The 25,809-nt window shown below is 46.3% G+C and overlaps 1 protein-coding gene across 2 annotated transcripts in view; it reads left to right on the top strand.

The window, feature by feature from the left end:
- SLC39A8 (solute carrier family 39 member 8) overlaps positions 1-25,809 on the top strand; it is a 239,167-nt gene that overhangs the window by 13,037 nt on the left and 200,321 nt on the right. The window contains exon 2 of one of the 2 annotated variants that reach the window (XM_085636075.1): positions 3,808-3,938. The exons of the other annotated variant lie outside the window; for it this stretch is intronic. The gene's annotated coding sequence lies outside the window, so the exon portion shown is untranslated. The remainder of the gene's footprint in view (positions 1-3,807; positions 3,939-25,809) is intronic. 2 annotated transcript variants of the gene reach the window in all.

Genomic DNA, 25,809 nt, shown 5'->3' with positions numbered 1-25,809 from the left:
GCTTAGCCCTGCCAAATTCCACCGTATTATCTTCAGCTGATGGTGTAATGCTAAGTCAGGTGTGATATTTCTGTTTGGAATACCATGGCTAGGTAAAGCTTGAGCTTGCCTGAGAATTTGAAGATGCTAAATAATCTGCGGCCCCCTGCCTCCCAAGTGTTGGTGGAAAGGCCACTTGGTCCTATGTCCCCCCAGGATCTGTCTTCCTTTGGATCAGATATGATGCAACGGACCTGAATACTGGGAAGATTAACAATGCAGTTTGAGAGGCTGGTATATGATCCGGTGTATGGTGAGGGCTTGCTCTGCAGTCAGTCATTAACCTCCAGTGAGGTGTATCTAGCCAAAGGAGTAAGTTGCTGCGGGGCGACTTGCCTACTCTGGTTGACAGGTGGAAATCACCTAAACTGTATGGAGGAGGTTTCAGGAGAGCAGGTACAAAATTCCAAGGCAAGGAGGTTTTCTGCCAGATCTACCGTATTGAAAGTAAGCTCAATACAGTTGAGTGGTTGGGCTGAAGAGGTACACCTCTGAGCCCTGATGATATCATCCGTATTACTGAGCGGCAGCCCCTAACGTAGCAAATCCAATGAATGGCTTTGTTGGTCAGAGAATCTTCGCTCTCATAGCCATTCATTGTTCCAAGCTTAGGGACATTAACCCTGTGGATTTTCAGGGCTTGTGGCAGATAGGGGGTGTTGAGGTAATTCAGCTGGCGTTGGATGCTGCATAGAGGGTGCTGACCCTGGGGTAGTGTGGTAGGTCTGGTACAATTTACAAGGTCCTGCAAGGCCGCTGCGTTATGGCGGCCGTTATGGGGATGTGTATTGAGGTTATTTGGATGCTTAGCCATAGGGAAAGATGGGGCTTGCTTACGAGTTGGAGCAGAGCGAGGGAGCATAGTAGGACCGTGCGCGGTGGTACCACTACCATGAATAGCTGCCTCATGCGTCATGTCATGGTCATGACGAGGCTGTGAGTGATGTCTTGCCATAGAGTTAACGTACTGTGAGGAGGGCAAATCTTTTTGCAATATTAATTTAACCAAAGTAGCGAGGCCTTCGATGATAGATTTCATGGACTCTATTTCAGATCTGAGCATGTTAATAACTTGGTGCGTATCCTGGGGTTCTAAATTGAGCCTTGATCCGATCCGTGCGCAAGGCGCAAGAGATGACCGAGACGTATCATCCCTATGATCATCGAGTAAGTGCAGCAAGGGTAAAAATGTGTTTGCACAGGGAATAGCAGTTCCAGGCTGTTGAGTCTTAATATCAGGAGAATTGGTTTGGGGTTGGGAATCCTTACTATATCTGATGGTACCGCAGAATTGGATATTGTTGCCCCCTTTCGGGGAGGTTTGTGAAGCATTGATGGGATGGTAGGCGAGTGGCTTGGGATAGTGGATCAGGAGGGAGATTGGCCAGGAGTAGAGCGCGTAGTTGGTTCGACCACTAGAATACCTTCGCACTCACAAATGAAAGTGTCTATTTGGTCGATGATGCAGTTGCGACCTGCATGTTTTGATGACTTCCTGGCCTTTTTATCTTTAACAACCTGGCGATTGCCACTACCTCCTCTATTTCCCTCCATGGTTTTCCTCTTCCCCATCCCTCTGGGTCACCCACAGAAACGGCTATACAACAAAAATAAAAAAAGAACCAATAAATAACTTGTGCTCAAATTGTCAACCAGGGTCGAGATAATATCCAGGCAGTGGTCAGGCGGCATTGGCATAAGAACCCAAGATGATTTCCAGTCAATAGGTTTTCAGCTAGTCAGCTTGTCTCTACACAAACAAAGACAAGGAATGAACACAGTACCTCAAGAGACAGGTGCCAGTCCACAGCAAGGTCCGCGAGCCGGATGAAAGGGGGGTGGCCCTACCCTGCCTCTTCCTGGCAATGACGGCAAGGATGGGCTGGCCCTTGGCCCGGCGCGTTCCACGCTGCGTGAGCCCGCGACTAATTTTAAAGCTCCTCCTGGCGCGATGCGGTGACACGGGCGGCAGGTGGCCGCAGGGAATGCTGGAGCTGGTGGTCTTGTCCCCCAGTCTCTGGTCCAGCAATTTGGAAACCAGCGGCTGGAAGCGGCCCCACGCTGCGGGAGCCCACGGTTTGTTTTAAAGTGCATCCTGGACTTGCCCCCGCCTTCTCAAATATATTAAACTTCTCAATAATGACATTACCGCCTCTATCCGTGTTGTGGACTCAACCTCTCATACCTTACCCATTGGGCGGGGCACCTGCCATGGTTGTCCCCTTTCTCCATATCTATTCGCACTGGCTATGGAGCCTCTTGCGGCCTGGGTACGGATAACTTAAAGCTATAGTGACCCTCGAGTATTAGGACATGTGTGGGTTCATTGTGGCATTGTGGATGCTTTGCGGCTGCACAGCCAGTAAACAGCGGGTGTTTTTAAAGTTTAATACACTATACATTTTAACTTTGGTGGTGACATTAAATGAAAATTTACTTTGACAGGGAACTTTGTATGTCAATGTGAATTTGTTTTGTGGGAAAAACTTTTGGGAAACTGGATGTACTATGAGGCACAGTAGATATTTTTTTCTTCTTGTTCCTGGTCATATCTAGAGATGCCATATTACTTCAGAACTCTAATTGTTGTTTAGCAGGAAGAGTGTAGCCCACAACTCATGCTCATTTAATGGCTGCAGAGGCGTGGACACACTACAGGCGAGCCAAAGGCAAGTTCATCTGCGCCTGCCGACAACCAGACTGCTGCCAGCCCCAGCCACCATGCCAATTTTCCCTCCTCCCAAGACAAGGTGAGACACTGTTCCAGAAGAGAGGAAAATATCTCCTCGCAGAGTTATACATTTTGTAATGGCCCATTCAATTTCAGGGAAATTGGCAAAACACTGACATGTCAGATATACCTGTTGAATAAGACTCCAACTAATAGTCTGCCCAAACAACATCTGGCCTTTAAGGGAATTAAGAATGACATGACACCCAAGGGGGCAGGGTATGATAAGGCTTGCCTGTTGAGGGCCTGCCTAATTAACGTCAGATCACTTCCTAAACATAAAATGGACATCGGGGTTTTGTTGGAAGAGGAATACTGGGGTGTAATGATGTCACTGAGACTTGGCTGAGTAATTCATCTGGCCTGACATAGCCCTTGTCCTAGCAGAAGATTATTACACCTCACACCTCGATCGAGAACATCAAATAAGCGGCAGATTGGCTTTGATTTATAACCATGATTTTGCCTACAAAATAAAAGCGCTGGAGGGTCTGGGAAAGGCAGACGGTCTCTCCTTCTTTCTAAAGTAATCTGACAACTTTCTTTTTTCAGGCGTGCTTCTATATCGTGCCCTCAATCATGTTGCCAAATTTTGGGAACAATTGGCAAAAGCAGTGGCACCACAAAACATACATTATGCCAATATTACAGCCTAGGGGGACTTTAATGTCCATGTGACTGATTAACACTGTAAAAGGGGCGTCTCTGCTGAGGGAAGCGATGGTCAACCTGAAGTTCTCGTTAAGAGTCTGCGGTCGCACACACAAAATGGGGCATACACTTGACCTATTTTTTTCCAATTTGACTATGCTTACTACCACCAACCCTTACCCTGTAACATGGCCAGACTATTTATTAGCCCCGGTTCATGTGTTTTGCCAGATCTGGTTATACCAGAAACTAGAACACTTATGGAATGGTGACCATGGATAAGATTTCGAGAAGCCAATTTGATTAACTGTCTTAAATCAATTGACATCACTTTGTGGCCAAACCTGGAAGATTCAATGAATTTGATTAATTTCTCTCTTACGCAGGCCTCAGGCGAACTGACACCTATAAACAGGGGTGTGCCAAAACAGAAGTTTCCCAGTGTGACATGGTTCTCACCGCTTCTCTAAGACGAAAAGCACCAGCACAAACACTTCGAAAGAAAATATAGAAAGAGGTATGAAACTAGCAACAAGGCAATTTACAAATCAGCTCTAAGTGCTTTTTGGAAAAAGATCAAGAAAGCACAAGTGGATACCTTTTCTATGCAAATCAATAAAGCAGGACATTCCAAAATAAATGATATTTCAAATAGTTAAGTTGTTTTTGTCTGTGGAAGGAGATAAACAAAAGGTGATTGTATAACAAGCTCTATGCGACAACCTTTTACTTTCTTTACTTTCAGGATGAAGTCATTTACATTTATTCCAATCTGGTATTGGATAATGCTGCCTCTGTCCCCTACAAGTGAACAAGAGAGCAGACGAAAGCAGGGAGAGAGGAATTAACAGCTTTCAAAGAGATGTCCCTTGCAGATTTAGAAGCTTCTATTCTATTGGCCAGTTCTATTGGACAGTCTGGAATCTCAAATCACCAATATGCCGATGACACTCAGCTATACTAAAAGATTTATTTTTCCAGGTATATCATCCAAATAGCTGTGACTCTTCATGACATACAGGCCTGGATGCCTACCCATAATCTTAAGTATAATCCTACCAAAAGTGAGTTTTTACTCATCTCAATCTTGTACCCCTCGTGGAAACAAATGGCTAGATTTTACTAACATCCTCGACTGCTCACCGACCATCTTTGATAATTGCCAGATCACTGGGTTGTCACTCTTCATTTCCAACTAATTTTCCAGAAACTCATCAATAACCTGGTGTGTAGTGCCAACCAGAGCCGGCTTTAGCGCTGTTGGCGCCAAGTCCGAGAATCATTTTTGGTGCCCCCACCCTCTAAGACCACCTCCTTGGATTCTCTCACTACCACCGGGCAAAAGTGCACCTCTTCTCTCCAATCATTAGTTATTGCTAAACACAGCGCCCCCACCTGGGGTCACCCCCCTACACAGGTCAGCACCCAGTGTGGCCTCATGAGTCGACAGCTCTAAAACTGGCCCTGTTGCCAACTGCAAGCTCAGACTTAGTCGAGCAATCAAACCTTCCTTGGTGTTTAGTGCCATGTAGCTGCCAGGTCAAACGTATTTGGGGAATCAAACATCTTTAGCAAACTAGACCTCAAACTGGTAGTTCAATCATTTGTACTTTCTAGGCAAGAATATAGTAATGACAATCTTGCACTCATAATTGCGCATGTGTGCTAGGCCGGCCATCCTAGGCTGGGCAAACACAAAGGCCTACTCATGTTTCTCCAACCCAGTGTTAGATTTTGGCAATTTATGTACTCGTGTGGACTCATTTTATGTTATGAAATGTTAGCGTTTAGAAGGCTATGATTAGCAGAAATCACTAGATCAGAAGTGTGCTCTAACATGTTAAAGTTACCATACAAGTATAGGTTAGCATTTGCAGTGCCATTTTGTATTTAGCAACCATTTTGTATCATGATCGAAACTAAATGCCTATCTCATTCTGTTTGCCTCAGCAGAAAGCAGCCTTGATGTTTTATTTCTCCAAGCTTGAGTTTCGCTGTTCTTATTCCCATTAAGAAACTGTATCTGTCTCTGCATGCCTATCCTCTCTCATAGCCCTGGTTCCACGCTAGGAGGAGCCAGGCTCCGCAAAGCAACCTTGAGATGGTGATAACATGTACCCACTGTGCAGGTGGCAGCCCATCCTTCTGTGCCTTCTTTGTTCATGTACAGTTTAGGCTAGTAGTTTTCCATTGGGGGCGTGGTTGGAGGGTTGTCAGAAGAATGAATATGTGTTCCCAAGGTTCAGGGAACCAGTCCACTCATCAGACATCTATGGGTGCTGATCGAATTGAGCTCTTCTGCAGTGTAAATTACTAATAAACTATTGTTTATATTCTCTGATCGACTCTTCACTTGTATAAGGCTAATAGGTGGTCGTAAGTTACCCAGGTGGCCCTTAATGGGTCACTTCCTTCGGTTGGCGCCCAATGTGGGGCCTCTCCATTGGGTGTCCCATCCTCACCCATAGTCGGGTGTAAGGAGGACGGGGTTGTGTCTTGTCGGATGGGCGGATCAGGGTACCCTACATGAAAGTGTTTTGCACTCGCAGCTGCCCGCCTGTCTGATCAGGCGGCTCCTCATATAGCAGAAGTCCAGGATGGGGTCCTGAGAAGACGGAACCCTTGGAGCTGACCGCTTGGTCTGAAGGGTCGGCAGTGGAGAATAATTTTGTTTGCCCTGTGTGCACCAGGTGAGTCCTATCTTGAATTCTTGGTAAGTGCAGCGCCGTCTTGGTTAAATTGGTGGGTCTGTGGACCCTCGAGATACAGAGTGTTTTGCGAATGCTCTGTCAGTCCACTTGGAAATTTGGCTTACTTTTGGAAAAGGTCTGGGGCTAAAGCCTGTTTCTGTGTTTTGGTACAGTCTTTGGACTGTCTTGTCTTGGTACAGTCTCCGGACTGTCTTGTCTTGGTGCAGTCTGCGAGTTGCCTGGTACGGTTCTCGGACAATCTTGATTTGTGTTGTTTGATATGATATTTGTTCAGTGCGGACAGTGAGCGTGTCTTATATTAATAGGCCTTGTCTGAGTAAATTGGGGTATTTCTTTGTTCCACTCACGCCCAGTTAGAGGAGAGGCAGCCTGAGTCTCTGGAAGGTACCCAAATTTCAACCTATACGTCAAGTATGGTATTGGCCCTATTATGTTTAGCACGCTGTGGCATAAGTATATGAGGGACAATGCTGACTTGCAGTGGCCACTTATAGGTACATTTGATGAACAAAAATTGAATTTCCGGCAGACAAATATTTGCTAAACGAAGTAGACAGTTGATGTTTGACAATCTCCAGGTGTGGCAGAAAGAAGTGAAGCAGCGACGTATGAGGGCAGAGAAAGAGGCCCGGAGGGGCAAGATGCAAACGGTGACACAGAAAGACCATGGCTTATGATAGAGAGAAAGTGGGGAGGGGTATAGAATGTGCTGATAGGAAGTTTTGTTTACAGAGTGAAAAATGTTATGTAGCCCATGATGAAGGTGGTGCCTTTGTGGAAGACCTATTAGATACCCGAACCCACCTCCTTATGCCCTGTAGAGGGTGTACCCTGCTGTCCCGGCACCCCAACCCCTAGATCCTGCACTCGTTGCTGCCGGTCCCCCTGTCTCTGGGTCAGGTGCTGCGGCTTCGGCCCAGCCTGCTTACTCTTTGTCTGTGTCAACTGACGGGTGGGGGGCGCTAGCTCTCCTGTCCGGTCTGATGTTCCTGCACCTGTTTTTTCTCCTTCTCTCACCCCTGATTCACAGCTGTTGTTAACGCTGCTACCTGCTTCTTCATCTGTCCTGTCTCCTTCAAGTATGTTGACTCCGGTGCTGCTGAGTGTTGAGATGCCTATTCGTGGAGAGTTTGAGGGAAATTGGGCAGCAGCGCGTGAACGGATGGGAAGAGCATTGATGAGATTGGATGTTGGAAATCAGGAGAAAAGAATGGTGGCTGATAAGGCTACGCAGTGGGCTCGAAACACGATTTACAGTGTGGAGGATGTATGGAGTGTAATGAAAGATTATGAGCCATTTGTACAGCAGCATGCCCTTAAACGCATGTCAGCAACGTTAATAGGCTTGTGGGAACAGTGTTTTAATGGTGTAGCGCCACAGATCATATATGACATTCAAGATAAGAGTGTATGTTACTGATTTGGCCCCTAATGATGTCTTCAGCAATGTTGTGACCCTGATTGGTTATCGCAGGAGGTCGTACCAGAGAACGCCAACTTTGGGCACGCAGTTCCCAATGAGGGAGGTACAACCTATTTACCATGCCGAGATCCCAGAGCAGCGTAATGCAGCGAACGTTATGACTCAGCAACGGGTAGAAGCTCGCTTTCAGGAACAGTGGGATTACACTCCTTGGAAGAGGAGTGAGGTACTATCTCTTAAAAGTCAGTTGCTGGATCCTAGGAATAATCCAAGGGCCTATTACAAATTGTTGACGGAGGCGGCTTCCTCGACGGTAATGACGCTGACTGATATGGAGCAGTTTTTCGGCCTCTTGGTACCAGTGGATATTTGGAGACAGGTGCATACGCAGGATCATGCCGTAGAGCTAGGGGGGACTTGAAATGAAATAAAGGCATGGGATAAAGACAGGAAGCCTAGCGAGAAGCCAAGGGCTGAAATATTAGCTTTGCTGGGTCGTATCATTAATTATATGCAGTCTCTTATCCCGCCTCAGTGAGTAGATTGGGACAAGTTAGCAGCGTGCCGTCAGAAGAAGGATGAAAGTGTGTCTCATTTCTTTACTGGGTTTGAAGGTGTGTTCTTGGACTTCAGTGGCCAAGACTTGTCGGTGGTAGGTGGTGTCCGATTGTTTGTTAATAGATTTGTTACAAACCTGCTTCCCGAGATCACGGCTCGGCTGCAGGTTTCGGGGAGTACATGGACTACTTCCTCCCCATCGATGATATTGAGTATGGCACAGTATTATAAGCACAGAGAGAATGAGGAGAAGGAGAAGGTGGAGAAAAATTCTAAGGACCTGAAAACTAAAGTGTTAATGCAGCAAGCGATGAGGGGCAACAGCAGAGGGAGAGGTGGTTTGGGATCGGTCGAGCAGTTGCCTCGGGCGATAGGAATAGCACTGTGGGTCCACCTGTTGGACTTAACCAGTGTGCGTATTGCAAAAAGGAGGGGCATTGGAGAAATGAGTGTCTGGAATTGTTGAATAAGGCTGCGGCCTCATGAGGTTGGGGTTATGGAGGGCAAGGACGTGGTGGAGATAGCCGCGATAACATGCAGAGGACGGATGCGTCGGTGGGTCGTCAGAATAAGAATTATTTTGATGATGCTCGAGGAGGGCAATATTATCATGATGATTATGATATGGATGGGGCGACAGGACTGTCTTACAGCTAGGATTGCAAGAGACAGGGTGAGGGACCAGTTTCAGTGTCTGTAGATCAGCGTGGACCTTATGTCAATGCGGATGTACATGGTACGCAAAAGAAAATCCTAAGTGATACGGGTGCTATGAATAGCTCTGTTTCGCGATCACTGGTCTCAGGGGCAGCTCTGTCTGGCCAACATAATGTTTCAGTAGGTGTTTCTGGCGTGCTGGTTGTGAGCCCATTTCCAAGCCCCTTGCTTTGACTATTGACCCTTTCACAGTTGACTCCCCATTTCTACTGACAAAGAATTGCGGTGAAAACCTGCTGGAATTAGATTTATTGAAGAAGCTACATGTAACAACATTCTGTTCGCCAGACGGAGTCTATATGCCAATTGGCCCGAAGGTGGTTAGTACAAAACAATGCTTTACTAAGGATACACCCCTCCCTCCTGAGTTTAAGGATGTGCCGCATACTTTATGGGCCACAGGGGACACGGATGTGGGGTTGTAAGAAATACCACCAGTCTCTATCAGGATCAAGGATAATGCTGTACTACCGCGTGTTCCCCAGTATAAAATACCACAGGTGGGGGAGAAAGCCCTCTTGCAGATAATTCAGGATTTGATACGGACAGGGGTGGTTGAGGAGACTGTGTCGAATGTTTGCAATAGCCCTATCCTTCCTATCCTTAAGAAGGCTCCCTGTGATGCCCCTGATGGTCACCCTGATGTTTATCACTTTATAATAGACTTGCGAGTGATCAATAAAATTGTGATCCTTCAATATCCTGTAGTTCCTGATGTCACTACGTTGCTAACAATGATTCCTTCCACAGCAAAATATTTGTCCGTGATCGATTTGAAAAATGCTTTTTTTAGCATTCCAATCCATCCAGATAGTAGATATCTGTTTGGATTTTCCCCAGCTGGCAGGAGCTTCCAATTCTGTCAGACTCCACAGGGCTATATGGAGAGCCTTAGTAATTATAGTCCAGCTTTGAAGGGGCAATTAGATTCCTTGACACTCCCCTCTGGTACCGTCTGATTGCAGTACGTCAAGGACCTCTTAGTGGCTTCTGACACTGAGGACGGCTGCAAAGATGCCACTGTTAAATTATTGCTACATTTGGCACAGCATGGAGATAAAATGTCCCTTTCCAAATTCCAGTATTGTGGACAGGAGGTCACCTACCTTGGTCACCTACTGTCGAAGGAGGGTCGTAGACTAACGCCTGTGCGCATTGCTGCAATAACTAATATGCCTGTGCCTAAAATCCAGCGTGATATGCGTGTGTTTATTGCCATTACTTCATATTGCCGTCACTGGATCCCTAATTACTCTCTACTAATAAAACCCCTACTCCAGGTAACCACTAAAGATGTGCATGAACCCGTACCTTATATACCTGCATGCCAGCAAGCTTTTGAACAATTAAAGGTTGCTCTTTGCTCTGCTCCTGTGCTTGGTACGCCTGACTATCAGAAGCCATTTGTGCTATATGTACATGAGACAGCTGGCTGCGTGCTTTCTGTCTTAACACAGACCTTTGGTGGTAAGCAAAGGCCTTGCGCTTATTTTTCTGCTATCCTGGACAATGTCGCCAGAGCTCTCCCAAGCTGTCTGAGAGCTGCTGCGGTCGTGGCAGTCTCTATTAGACAGTCGGCGTGACGCGTTCTCGATGCTGATCTCACAGTTATGGTACCCCATGCTGTGGATACTCTCCTGAATAGAACTAAAACACAATATCTTACTAGTGCACATTTAACTGGCTATGAGCTCACCCTGTTTGCACCACATATCACCATCAAACGATGTGCCACCCTGAATCCAGCCATGTTACTACCCCTCCCTTCGGTGGACGGAGATGTAGATGTACAAAATTGTGTGTATCGTATGGAGGAGACGAAGGGACGAGTAGACTTGACTGATGTTACTCTATCTGACCCACAAGGGGAACTATATGTCGATGGCTCTTGTCTTAAGTTACCGGATGGCACCACTACTACAGCGTATGCGATAACAACGTTGTACACAGTTGTTGAAACATCACATGTCCCATATCAGTCGCCCCAGGCTGCAGAGCTTATTGCTCTCCTTTGGGCTTGTGAGTTAAGAGTAGGACTGGTTGGCAATATTTATACTGACAATCAATTCATCTTTGGGGTTGCTCATAACTTTGGGCGCCTCTGGGCAGAGAGGGTTCTTGACATTACATGGTTTGCAAATCCAGAATGGCCCCTTGATACACAGACTTTTTTCCGCCTTGACACTTCCACAAAGAGTAGCAATAGTGAAGTTTAGTGCACATAAAGCGATTACTGATGATGTAGGGAGCGGAAATGTGTTTGCAGATCAGATAGCAAAAGAGACAGCTAGATCAAAAATGAAGATGTTCGTAGCAGGTCCAGCTAGATGGGTGCCAGACAATGGAATGTTTGAGGACACATTAGACAGTGTTAGAGAGATACAGTGTGAGGCGACCATGGATGAGTTGGCAATATGGCAGGAAAAGAGAGGGAGTCTAGATGAGGATGGGTGCTGGACAGACCTCTCAGGGAAACGAAGATGGATGCTGCCCAACGCATACGTGCTACCTGTTGTCACTGTGGCACATGGCCCTGTCCACATTAGTGCAAAGGGAATATGTAAGGTGTTAGACCCTGTATGGCTGAATGGCAATATCCCCACAGTAGCTGCTCATTTAGTGAAGCATTGTATAATCTACATGATGCACAATCCTGGGTAGGGCACCACTACACCCACTGGCAATTTTGCACCCCCTTCCTTCCCTTTTGAAGTCCTCCGAATGGATTTTAACTAAATGGAACGAGTGAACAATCTGTAGTATGTATTGGTGGTGGTTTGTGCATTCAGTAAATGGGTTGAAGCCTACCCCACCCAAGAAAGTACAGCATTGGCAACAGTCGAAGGCACTCTTGAAGGAGTCACTTCAATTCGAGGGTCATCCAACTGGTGTGTGACGGTTTACACATTAGACTAAAGCTCCATGCAGCAAATCATCTGCAATCAGCAGGTTTGGTTGAGAGATACAACAGTACCCTCAAACTAAGGTCAGCCAAGATAAAGGAAAGCACAGGATTGCAGTAGCCAGATGCCCTACCCCTAGTTTTTTTATCTATTAGGGCAACGGCGCATTCTAGGACAGGGTTGTCCCCATACAAGGTGGTCTTTGGCCGCCCTGCAAATGTATGGGGTGTTCCACACCCCAGATGCTTCTCCAAGATAGAGAATCCCTTACTTGTAGATTACCTTAATGAGTTGACTAAAGATCTACGCTCTATTCTTCAACAGGCCCAGGAGACACTACGGCCAGTAGCAGAGGGGCCCGGGCACTCGCTGCAGCCTGGGGTTTACATCTTGGTAAAGAACTTCCAGAGGGAGAACTGCTTGGAGCCTCGTTGGAAGGGACCCTACCAAGTGCTGCTCGCCACCCGTACGGCTGTGAAAGTAGATGTAAGGAAGCACTGGATTCATGTTACCCACACCCGCAGGATTCCGCTTCCGTATCTTACAACCGTTGGGTGAGTGAGGGCAGTGCAGACCACGAAACTGAGTGTGTGCCTCGTTTTATTCCCTTCTCTGATGCTCGAGTGAGTGGGGCGCAGACGGAAGAGGAGAGCAATGCCTCTTTGCAGAAGACCACACCTCCTGAGATCAGAACTGTCCAAGAGCAGCATTCATCCAGCTCTCCGACAATTGAGTCTCAGTCTCCTTCTGCCCCTGAGTGTCAGATTCTTTTCCGTGATGAAACTGTACCTGTCGTAACTCGATACAATTTGCGTCCGCGATGGAAGGACAGTGCAAGAAAGGGACAGTTAGAAGAATAGGGATGGATTTCATGGATGAAGAATAGAGTGCAGGTACCCTGTCTAAGGTACCAGTGATAGAAATAGGTTCAGAAGAAGAGTAGTGCACTGCCTTAGACACTGGACAGGATCAGTTGAGGTTGTTCTCCCCGGAGGGAGGGTGTCGTATACTGAAAGAAGAAGAAGCATTTTTTTCCAGCATGGACTGCGATCATGCAGCTCCACCGACTGATGCACATCGGAGATGAATAATAGGAGTCTACCAACAAGGTTCTGAAGGACGCTGAGGGATTTGTGCTCTTTTTATTACTACAATATTGTTGGCTCAGGTATACGGATCTCCTCTGGCAGTTGTGAATTATTGAAAATGTATCCCCTTGGTTGGCCCTTTATAGAAGAAGAACAGGCATTAGTAGCCCCCCTGGTGGTGTCAGCAGTCATGGCTGGTCTAGTTGGTCCGCTAAGAGTAGGGTAGTAGTAGTAGTAGTATTCATCTTCGTAGTGTTAATAACAGTGTTTGGGGAAGTGTGGCACTTGGACGAGACACATCCTGTGCATACCCTCCTTGGAAAGACACCCGTCTCTCCTGAACATATCTTTGTAACTTTGGCCCTGCATAAAGAGAAACACCGTCAGACATATGTTGAAAAGGCTTTTCTCCAAATGCTGCATCAAGCACATCATACTTCCAATGCTTCTGAATGTTGGGTGTGTGGGTTACTCCCTTCTGTCAAGCATAAAATGACCTATTGGTGCCCTTACCCATGTCCTACCTAAGAAGCTGTGAGTCATGGTTTCAGTTGCTCTCGATAGTGTATATACATTTTCATGCAGATGCTATGAATATTACCCAATCTGACTATGAGACAGTGATTAAATATATGGAAGAACACCAAGGCTTTCTTCCGGGAGAAAGAGGGGAGCCAGATACTTTACATCCTGAAGCTTGCATGAATGTTTATGAACGTAAAAAGAATGCCACGTGGCTCCAAAATGAGATGTTGGATTTCCAGGGATTCAACGTCACTGAGTATTTTAGGTCTTTCCATGCACACAATATTATCCAAGACAGAGCAATACCAGTGCCAGTAGTAAATGTTACAGCTAGTTTCTGTGTTCATGGGTTTGGAAACGTCCCGGTGGAAAAAAGTAATTTCAATTACACATACCTATTGAACACCACTAGTAGTCCTCCTCTACTCCTGCCCCATAATGTTTACTTTGTCTGTGGGTCCCAAGCATTTGTATGGCTCCCAAGGGGATGATCTGGAACATGTTATGTTTCTTTTCTGTTGCTCCCTGTATACATTGCACCGTCTAATTATCACAAAGATCATAAGCTACAGCGCAGAGATCTACACTTGCATTGGGTCAAAAGAGTTATCAATACAGAAGATATAGATCAAACAGATACTACCCTCCAGCAATTGACTGACGCAATGAAGGGTATTCTGCCATTCTGGGGTCCCATGTTTTTAAAGTAGAAGTATTTGTCGTCTTGTCAGGGTAGTTGAAGGAGTTATTAATACTACTGCAGGTATACTGATCAATATCACAGCTGAGCTTCAGGCTACCAGGCTTGTTGCTCTTCAAAACCGGATGGTGTTAGACGTCATACTTGCTGATAGGGGTGGAGCCTGCCGCGTCCTCGGCAGTAGTTGCTGTGTTTACATACCAGATCATGCCCTAAATATATATGCAGCTATACAAAAGCTGCACAAACTTGCCTCTGACATCCACCAAGAAAACAGGACCTGGTCATTAACTGGGTGGTTCTGGGATTTGCTGACTACTTGGGGTTGGAAGTTACTTCTTACTCTGGTGCCTATTGCAGGTATCATTTTCTCATGCTGCCTGTGTGTAAATTGCCTCCCAACTTGTTTTTCTTACTATGTGGGTAAATTAACACCTACACCTAGCATAGCAAAGCAGGATGCCAAGATCACAAGTATGATGATGCAGGAAGTTCAAGGTATTATGAATATAGACGAAGGCATCTTTGAATATTAAATATGTTTTGCACTTAGGTGATTGCTTGATTTTACTAGTGAATCACAGAAATGCAAATTATAATTGTGCTTTCCTGTTTAGAATTGTAAAGACCCTGCCATGTTAGCCGTAATAAAGTTAGCCTTCTATATGCTAAAAGGAGGGTCTGTTAGATTTTGGCAATTTATGTACTTGTGTGGACTCATTTTACGTTATGAAATGTTATCATTTAGAAGGCTATGATTAGCAGAAACCACTAGGTCCGAATTGTGCTCTAATATGTTAAAGTTACCATACCAGTTTAGGTTAGCATTTGTGGCGCCATTTTGTATTGAGCCACCATTTTGTATAATGATCGAAACTAAATGCCTAACTCATTCTGTTTTCCTCAGCAGAAAGCAGCCTTGATGTTTTATTTCTCCAAGGTTGAGTCTTGCTGTTCTTATTACCATGAATACACTGTATCTGTCTCTGCATTCCTATCCTCTCTTGTAGCCCTGCTCCCACGTTAGGAGGAGCCAGGCTCTGCAAGGCAACCTTGAGATGGTGATTACGTGTACCCACCGTGTAGGTGGCAGCCCATCCTTCTGTGCCTTCTTTGTTCATGTACAGCTTAGGCCAGTAGTTTACCATTGGGGGCGTGGTTGGGGGGTTGTCAGAAGAATGAATTTGAGTTACCAAGGGTCGGGGAACCAGTCCCCTCATCAGACATCTATGGGTGCTGATCGAATTGAGCTTCACTGCAGTGTAAATTATTAATAAACTATTGTTTATATTCTCTACTGCCTGATCGACTCTTCACTAGTAGAAGGCTAATAGGTGGTCGTAAGTGACCCGGGTGGCCCTTAACGGGTCACTTCCTTCACCGGCTGTGCTACACAACCGGGTTTGAAAAAACGCACTGGCTCCAATGCACTGTCTGAGCTTCAAACAAGACCGCTCAGACCAATCCTGGCACTGCTCTCATATGAGAGCAGCGTCTGGATTGGGTGTGGAGCCTGTGCCCTCAGGACCCATCCCCTTCCGGCCCGATGGCGAAGAGAGGAGCAGAGAGGCAGCGTCAGCAGGAGCGGAGCGGCAAGTCCGTTTTCTTTTTTTTCTTTTATATTATTTCAACCCCCCTCTCCCCAAACCCCTGCCCTCCCTATGCAGCTGCCCTACCACCTGATATAGGCAGCGGCCGCCACTGCATTAAACTGTACTCCTTTTGGTGGATGAATCTGATCTGTTTACTTTCTGCATGGTCAGATCACTGATACCTGTTGCATAGTTGTTTAATTATTATTCATACATATATGATATATGTGGTTCATATATGATATGATTTTTGATGTGTGTCAATGTCGACCTTTGCATATCATTGTTTATAGCTTGTGTAAACCCTGCATGTAGTCCTGTAATATTGTCTTGTTTTGGACAGAAATATTACAGGGACAGAAATGCAGAGGAAGGGAGAATCAGAGAAATATAGGGAAGCACTCATACGCTAGTTAAGTCAGCTGGGGCGCGTAGTGAAAGTTTCAGACATGAATTTATGTTTGGATACCAGTGCTCCACGAAGAGGTGTTGGGTTGAAAATATGCATCCAGTGCTGGCTACTCGGTGTCAGACTTCAGTCACCATTGACCTATCAATCTCAATTTCCCTACAGGAATGAGGTGGAAGCACCAGTCTCCTTCCCCATCAACAGTGCCAGACACACCCAAGACTGTGCTCTGCGCTGAGTTTAAGGGGGGAACGAGGATAGCAATTTGAGAGAAGGTACACAGGAGAAATCTTCGGTTTATAGTTACATAGCTTGTTTCATCATGTGGAGGTTATCTCAGACTTTCTGCAGCCTCTCATGAGTGACAGTTTTGGTACACTAAACAGAGCACTGTTTCATCAACTTAACATACACAGAGATTTTTCACTTACATGGATTTCACATGAATGGTAACTTCTACCAGAAAATAAACATACATTCTCTGTAGTAAGTGATGCACTATGGTAAACAATCAAGATATCAATGGGACATTACCTTCACCTTCCTAGAGCCAAAAGAATCCTCACGAGAATGGTCTTGTTCCGATATCTTAAATTAGTTAATAATTCTACACAGAAACAAAGGTCCACAAATAATCTGTTTATGCATACTACACTGTGGAGGCCCAAAAGACAGTTGCTACAGCACAACATTGAGGGCCTGACAGAATACCAGTTTTCTGGTGCATGGAACAGTACAGGGCCCAACCAGATTCCACAATTCAAACAGGTAATATCTAAGTCTAACTAGCTATCACTTAAATGAAGACTGCGATGGTCGAAGCCAAATAATTCCAAATATCAAGGGAAGTCTTTGAGGAGATGCTACAGGAGGAATTTCAAGAAGCGTCACAGTCAGTTTTCTGGGAAGATGTTCTTATAATAACATTGCTTTGTACCTTACTACTGTAATCCCATCAACAGGAATAGAATGTGTATGGCCTGCAGCTGGTGGGAAGGAGAGAGCTAGAGGATAAATTAGTTATTACGCTGAAGAAGTTAAAAAACAGTCAAGTGGATGTGGTGTGGTCTGGGGGAAATCGGAGAAAAACATATGCCCTTAACGGACCTGGGAGAAATCTTTTAAACTTAGTTAAGATGTAGACGGGATTATATGCATCCATGCTAGTGGCTTGATACTGATAAGCTTTAAGTTGCTGAGAAGTTACTGGGTGTGTCTATTTAGGCTGGGGCTACCCAGCTGGCAAAATGGGGCACATTTTATTTGGATTGGAGATGTGACAATGGCAAGCAGTATTGTTTTTACATACATCAAGTTATGAGCATTCAGAGGTGGGGTTCTGATCGTAGGAAGAGATATGTGCGTCTGGACGATGTTTTACATGTGAAAGTCTAATGGATAATACCTTGCCCTAGAGCAACTTTCCCACTAACAATCCTCCTCATTTGATTTCATGCACATTCAGGACCTAATTAGGATGTCGGTTGGTAAGCCTCTGACCGACCATCGGAGGCTTACCGACCGACATGTTAGGTTTACATTCCGACCGCCGAATTACAATGTCAGCGGTCGGAGTGCAAACCGGCAGGTCAATCCGACTCTTTTCGGACGGGCTTAAGGAGCCCGTCAGAAACAGCTAATAATCTCTTGAGGACGGCATTTCCGCCGTCTGCATTATGATGTCGTTTCCGGCAGCCTTTCCATGTAGGCCTTTACGACATGGAAAGGCTGTCGGAAAATGACTTTGGGACACCCTTAGCTGGGCCTCATCCCTCCGCGGCCTACGGTTGTGGCTCTGGCCCTGAAAATCCCTGTACCGTGTTGCAGGCACCATGAGGTGTCTGCCACACAGTGCAGGGATTTACACAAACTCCCATTTCTCAATGGGGGCTTGTGCTGCGGGTGGTTTCCACCCACCGCACAAGCTCCCATTGAGAAATGGGAGTTTGTGACTGCACCATACGCAGTCGCATCATAATGAGGTGTGCGGAACCGCAGACCTATGGTTGGTCGGTTCTTACACAGAAACAAGTCGGTCGGAGGGAACTCCGACAAACATCATAATGAGGCCCCAAGTGCCTTATACAGCAGAATGGACACATGCCTGGCTATGTGGACATTCCTTTATGAAGTGGGCAGCAAAACAAGAAAAAAAGGAAACACCTGGAACCCAACTGCATTTACCTGTAAGAGAATACATGTGAAGAGGAGGGAAAAAAAGGGAGGTGTTCTTTGGAGTAGCTATTTTAGCAGGATTATATAAAGGGAGAAGCTGCCCAGACCTGTTGGTGATTTTGTCCAAACGATGTAGGCTGTGGTTCGTAAGCAAATGAATAGGGACTTGAAAGAGATAAGAAAGTACTAAGTAGTCACCTTTGTAGTAGGACAGAGTTTGTTCATTTTTATATTTATTTTTTAGATTTACCAGAATGGGTCACATTGTTGTCAAGAGCAGAGAGCTTTGCATTGAATTAAACATATGTAAAATAGACATTTCAACCAATATGCATGCTGGACTATAGTAAGTTAAAGCAGAGTTCAAATAAATGCGGAACAGATACATAGGTACATTGCATGTGTATCCATCTACATAGCTGGAAGGTAGCAATAATGTATGTGGAGCCGGTGAGGGGCAGAAAATGTTTTTTAGGGTGCTATTTTAAAGTTGTGATGATTTGTACAGAGAAAAGAAAACACCTCAATATTCTGGGTATGTAAAAACGAGCTCAAGTTGGGAGATAGCTTTCCTACTCAAATAAAAATGTATCAAAAAATGACCACTACATAACCCAGTCTCCACCTATTCAGCTAGTGACATCACTGGTTTCCAGCAAAACCATCTTTAAAACCAGACAAGTGGAATTCATTATTCTTTGGACCTATCTACAGGAAGTACCATCACTGCATTTTCCAGCATTCACCTTCTCAGGACGTGACATCAGTGGCTGCCTGCCAAAACCATCTTTAAAAGAAGAAACCATACTAAAGAACTCAATTCTCCATCATCTATCTCTATAGGAAGTTGCGTGGTTGCATTTCCCAGCATCCACAACTTTAGGAAGTGACATCACTTCCTACCTTCGATCTTCTTCGTGCAACTACGCAGGGCATCCCACGTCTTGGAATCCCCCGCTAAGAAAGGACACAGACAATGTTATACTCCATATACCTACCATAATATAGGCCCAGGCAACTTCATAACCCTTCACCTATATTCTTCCCTACATTACACTTATAACGGTTTACAGGGACTGATCTTTTACCTAGATACAACACTGCATTCAGAACACAGGTTTTCCCTAGTTTGAAATCTCATATATTATGCATGAGGATTCTTGGAAGCACAGCAGGACTACCATCTACTGTATAATATCTATGTATTAAGTTCATACCTGACGTCATCCTTAGTCCGACACAGTAATACAGCGATGTAGGACCCCTGAGAAGTCCTATGGGTATATATACATCACATCTTGCTAAGATAGCCAGAGGGGATCAGGAATAACCCGGCCGACATACTGACCAGAGGCGCTGAGGTTCCTGCATGCAGACACTCCAGCTCACAGTGGTCTAAACATCCCTTGCGGGGTGTCCAACTCGAGACCAAGACGGTGTCCCACAGTCTCTCACTTCAGGTAATGGGGCTGACTTTATCCTAGAGGGATTCTTGGCTTAACCAATCAACAAAGCTTTATTTCGACACGTAATGTCATAAAAGCACAAAGCACATAAAAACAATTACAAATTCATTATTTTTAAAACATGTCGTAAAAAAAAACAATTTGAAATATACAGTAAATATCTAAAAATGTATTAAATTTTGCAGCTTTGAGAATTAAAAAGCAATATTGTAAAAACTTTTAATTAGAACTGCTGGATTTTTGCCTGATTAGCCATGCCCATCCTAGGAATTTGGCCACTCCACACACTAAGGTGGTATTGGTGGTGGTTTTAAGGATTCGCATAGCAACAATGTGATCCCTTGTTCCTAATAGTAAACAGGCAGGTTTAAGCCATTTCGTCCTAGGTAATAGATAGGCTGGGCATGCAAAGAAAAAATGGGAGACGCTTTCGGTAACACCAGGACAGAATGGGCAGTCAGGGAGGGTCTTGTGGGGGGGTTTCCACTTACTAGTATAGTTGCGAACTGGGAGCGTCCCGAACCTGAACTGCATAAAAAGTGACCTGTCCCTGGGCTTGGTAATGAAGTCAAGGTATGGTTCTAGAAGAATAGTTGACTTATGTTGATAAAAAGCCTCTGTCAGCCTTCCAATGTTGGGGTCTCTTTGTTCCGAGGCATCCACCCAAGCCCAATAGGCTCGCTTAACTTCAATCTTTGATAAAGGTTCCCCCGCTGGCCAGTCAGTTATAAGGCCAGTTGCAATCAGGAGTTTTTTTGTGTTTGCAAGCCACTCAATTTTATGGGCACCTTGTAGGTTCATAACCTCCCTGAGCCCTTCAGCATAATTAGAGAGCTCAGGGGTTCGCCACAGCCGCGCCCAATATAACAGAGGGCGGAGGGTGGCTAAATCCCTAATTGAACGCCTGCCAAAATCACTAAAGAGTGGTTTAGTCGGGGTGCCCCTGGGAAGTGATACGAGTTCCCTAAAGAACTTGTTTTCATTGGTCGTCAGTGAGTCAACACAACTGTAGCCCCATGATTCGGCGCCATAGAGTGCACTACCCACAGCCTTTGCAGCATAGATGTTTAGTACTGGGGTAATAGGTTTAGAAGTGGAGGCCCGAAATTCCTTACCCAAAGCACCAGTTACTCTTTTCAGATTAAGTGCCATTTTGTCTATATGAGGCTGCCATCTGAGCCTGTCAGAGATTCTGATTCCCAGATAGTCAAACTCTCTGACACGCTCCAATGGTTTCCCTTCTAGGGTCAGAGTGGAACCAGAATATTTTGAGGGGTTAAAATAAAGGAGTTTAGTCTTAGTGGTGTTGATGACGAGGCCTCTGCGCTCACAGAACAAAGAGAAGCGCTGTAACAACTTCTGTAAGCCAGACGGAGTTTTTGATATTAGCAAAGTGTCGTCTGCGAAAAGAAGTGCTGGGACTTTATCGCCCGCCAAAGCGGGAACATCCGCTTCAACTTCAAGCAGAAATGAGACCACGCCATTGACAAATAGCGTAAAAAGCGTTGGCGCCATGACACACCCTTGCCGAACCCCTCTGTTCACTGGGATTTTATTTGTTTTCTGGCCCTGTGATCCCCATCTGATGCAAGCATAGTTCTCTTCGTGCATTCGGATGAGGAGTTTCAGAATGTAGGGAGGGATGCCCAGCTCCTCCAGGATTGACCACAAACGGTCGCGGGGGACCAGGTCAAAGGCGGTTTTAAGGTCAATGAACGCAAGGTATAAAGCACCCTTGCCGATGGAAACCGTCTTCCAGTGAAGAAGCATTAACCTAAAAGCTTGGTCAATGGTGCTGGTGCATGCCCTGAAACCCGCCTGAAACTTGGTTAAAATCCCTTCCTCATCCACCCAGGAATGTATCCTCTCCAAAAGAACCCTGCCGACCAGCTTCTGTCCTGAATCGATTAAGCTGATAGGGCGATAATTCGCCGGGTCTCCCCTTAGGCCCTTCTTGAAAATGGGGATTACTTCTGCACCCTTCCATGACTCCGGCACCGGGGATCCACTCAATAGGCTGTTAATATAGATGGTGAAGAACGCAGCCCAGCCTGTTGGATTTGCTTTAAAAAGGTCTCCCGGAATGCCATCAGGACCTGGTGCCTTGGCAGATACAATCTTATCAATTGCGGTTTGGACCTCTTTCTCCTTGATGCTGGGGAACAGGACATGGTCATGGGATTTTTCTGAAGTCCCAGGGCTGGAGAGCTGGTCTACCACAACCTCAGGATCTGCGTACAAGTTCCTGAAGTGGTTAAACCATTCCCCATCCGTGATGTGATTAGGGATTTGCGCCTGGGCACAGCTGGATGATCTCCTCATAATGGACCAAAAAAGCTCGCCATTTTTTGCTTGGCTCGCTAATTTCAGGGAGACCCAACGCTGTTCTTCCCAGAGTTTCTTAGCAGATACGAGGGCTTGCCTATAAAGCAGCCTCGCTTGCCTAACCTCAGCAGAATTGTTAGATTTGATTGCGGAAATTAGGCAATTTTTCTTGGTTCTGCAGTCTTTATTAAACCAGTCGTTCTCTCTTTCAGCTCTAGGGTTGGGTTTTTTCCTGCGATCAATAAACAGTGCCCCAATTGCATTCATAGAATCCACATAGACTTTAGTGTGGCTAGAGTTGTCCTCAGATAATGAGGAAAGCCTGGTGGTATAGTCAGCAAGAATATTCTCCAACTCAGAAAGTTTAATATCGCTAAGAGCGATTTTAGACCATTTAAGGAATCTTCCACAGTTAGAGGGCTCAAGCTGTTTGGTCAACAGCTGCATGCCTGGTAGAGGGGAAGTAGCCTGTCTATGCCAGATTTCACGCATGGTGAGGGACAGGGGGTTATGGTCGCTGGATGTAGATGGAATTACAGCCATGTCGACAACAAATTTCCATCCCCTCTTGTCAATTAAGATGTAATCTATTCTGCTTTGGCTACCTACTCTATTAAAGGTGTTAGCGCCCACTAGATCAGAAGGGGTGCGCCCGTTGGCAGCTCTTAGACCGAATTCCAACGCTAAGGCGTTCATTTGGATTACGGCGGGGGTCCATCTTTTGACAGGGTTCAAGGAAAGTGAGGGGATGTTCCATCTAGTGTCCTCATCATGTGCACCCAGTAAATCTTCTGTGGCAAGTGGTTCAAAAGAACAGTTGAAATCACCGGCGACAAGAAGATAGGATTTCGGGGTGCATGCAGAGAGTATCTCTGTAAGTGCTGTGATGATGAGCGACTTAGCGCCCCCTTGAGTGCCACGGGAATAGACGTTAAGAAGTTCCCAGGGTGGACTATTCTGGGTGTCTTTGATAGTAAGCCTCATTATATCAGGCGTGGAGCGACCGTCAATGGTGACCTTCAGGTTGAGATCCGCCTTGATCCATACCATTAGGCCGCCAGAAGGGCGCCCACGACCTGACGAAATAGCTGGGATAAAAAAGCAACAGAACCCTGGTTTGTATATTGGATCTACGCTCCAGGTTTCCTGGAAGATACATATATCGTATTCTTCTGTGAAGGTGTTCCAGTCAGGGAGATCTAATTTGTTGCGTAGACCAGCAATATTCCAAGAGACAATCTTAAGAAGACGAGGTGTGGATACCCCGGAAGTTGAGGAGTATGTGGAATAAATTTGCGGGGGTTCAGAGCTACTAATGGACCTTGTCAGGCTCGCTGACATGGTAGGTAAGTTCAGCCCCAAGTGATCAGGCACTAAGGTGGGCTCTAGGGGACCAATTGCTGAGAAGAGTGGAGGAGGGGCTAGGGTGACTTTACTGGCCTGCAGTCAATCAACAGCTTCAAGGCTGCTGAAGCGATTTGCTGTAGGCATAAAGTCTAGGGGTGGCAGGTGTGTAGGCCGACTCCCCCGTGGGTGGCCTCTCCCTTTTCCTTTTACAACTGTCCAAGATTCTGTAAAATGACCAGGTGGATAAAAATAGGTTAATGGGAGAGTTAAAATACTTGAGCCTGTGGTGGTCGACCTCCAATTACAAATATGCTCAACTGTTCTAGTGTCCTTAAAATTAATTAGGATGCAGTCCCCCTTTATGTTTTTAGCTAAGTGGCCTATCCACGGAACCCGTCGCACCAAAAGAATTTTGGCGCTGATGTGTGGGGGTAGTGGTCTATTTGTGTTGAGCCAGTATACAACCCTATTCCTTAAGGTTGATGGTGACTCAGGTACATTATTCTCCAATTCGGGCACTCCTGCCAAGATTACAACATATGGAGCTGTTTCAGGAGGCAAGTTGGGAGTATTAGCCATGGCTATGGACTCTGGAGTTAAAAGCCTAGCAGCCTCTGGTAATTCGGTTTGGCTGGACAAAATAGATTTCCTTGAGTTGCCTGCTCTAGGGGGGGCGTTTGGTGTGGTTAGGGGTTGGCTTTCAGTTGGGGCCGGTGGCAAAAGTTTAGAGGCCAGCGGGACTTTCGTAACTCTAGAGGTGGCAGGTGGGTTAGGGACCTCTGGCCTAAGAGTGGAGCTTGAGGCAGTGGACAGACCCCCTAGAATGCATTCGATCCTGGCTAGATGTTCTTCAATTTTAAGAAGTCTATCCTGCACAGGACAGAGAGAGGACCTAATTAAATCCCGTATGTCGTGCAAACAAAGAGGGTCAGGGGTCCCTCCCTTGGCCGCTACGCTTTGCCCATCTCCCTCCTCCTGGCTTATTAACCTCAATGATGTAAGAATAGGTTGGGGGGCAGGATCATCCAGTGAGGCCCCCTGTGGGGATTGCTCGGTGATATCAGGGGTTTTATTCATTTTTCCCTTTTGTCTTGGGACCTTGTGTTTGTTTTTGGGATGTTTGCCCTTTCTGCCAGTGTTAGGCGGGCGCCCTTGCATTGTTTTGGGAATAGCCCCCAAGTTACGCTCCCGAAGCTGCCTAGTGCTAGACTCCGGGGCTGTGCTCTGGGCAGACGGCAGAGGGCAGGGAGACAATAACAAAGAGTCTAGGACCAAAGACTGGTCCTCCACTAAAGTATTAGCAACGGTTCCACTAGCTGGCAGCTCCTGGGCTGATGCATCTGTGTCAGATCTAGCTACACTTGTGGAAGATAAAGATTGACATACTGGAGACCGAACATTAGCAAGGTATCCCAGGGACGACCTTCTGGCGGCTGCCAGATCCTGGGAGACGCGGCGCTCCAGAAGCATTATTTCTTGATCAATGACACAATTAACTTTAGTCACAAATTGGTCCATTGTCCCCGTAAAATGAGCGTTTACCGCCCTGGCTTTGTTATTCTTTGGTGGCATAATGATGGACAATTGGGCAAACTGCAAGGAGAGGTAGTACAGCAAGTGCAAAAGCAATAATTAATAGATAATCAATTACACAAAACAGTGTTGTGCGCAAGGCGCCCGTGGAAAGAAGTGTGGCAACAGTACCTTAGGTGGAGTGGAGTGCAGGAAACTTTAGAGGGGTTGCCCAGCCCAGACTATTCCAGGCAGTGACGGGCTAGGACGGGCCCGCCCTTGGCCCGGGCGCTGCCCGCGCGCGTCCCGCGCTGCGTAGCTGTCAGGTGTTTTAAATATCGCCCCGGCGCTGCCTGATGACACCTACGGCAAGCGCCGGGCGCGAAGAATGCTGGGAAATGTAGGCAGCCCAGCCGTTCCCCTCACGGCAATGGAATCAGCGCGGAGGTTCTAGTTCTGCCGGTTTTGGCCCCACAACAGTTGGCGTTTCCCTTAAGGTGAGTCCAGCTTTCAGCAACAATGTAGCCTGTGTCCTAGAGCGCGTCCCGCGCTGCGTAGCTGTCAGGTGTTTTAAATATCGCCCCGGCGCTGCCTGATGACACCTACGGCAAGCGCCGGGCGCGAAGAATGCTGGGAAATGTAGGCAGCCCAGCCGTTCCCCTCACGGCAATGGAATCAGCGCGGAGGTTCTGGTTCTGCCGGTTTTGGCCCCACAACAGTTGGCGTTTCCCTTAAGGTGAGTCCAGCTTTCAGCAACAATGTAGCCTGTGTCCTAGAGCGCGTCCCGCGCTGCGTAGCTGTCAGGTGTTTTAAATATCGCCCCGGCGCTGCCTGATGACACCTACGGCAAGCGCCGGGCGCGAAGAATGCTGGGAAATGTAGGCAGCCCAGCCGTTCCCCTCACGGCAATGGAATCAGCGCGGAGGTTCTAGTTCTG

This window comes from Triturus cristatus, chromosome 2_1, assembly GCF_964204655.1.
Source record: "Triturus cristatus chromosome 2_1, aTriCri1.1, whole genome shotgun sequence".
Taxonomy (NCBI): Eukaryota; Metazoa; Chordata; class Amphibia; order Caudata; family Salamandridae; genus Triturus; species Triturus cristatus.
This window is presented reverse-complemented; position numbering and strand designations above follow the sequence as displayed.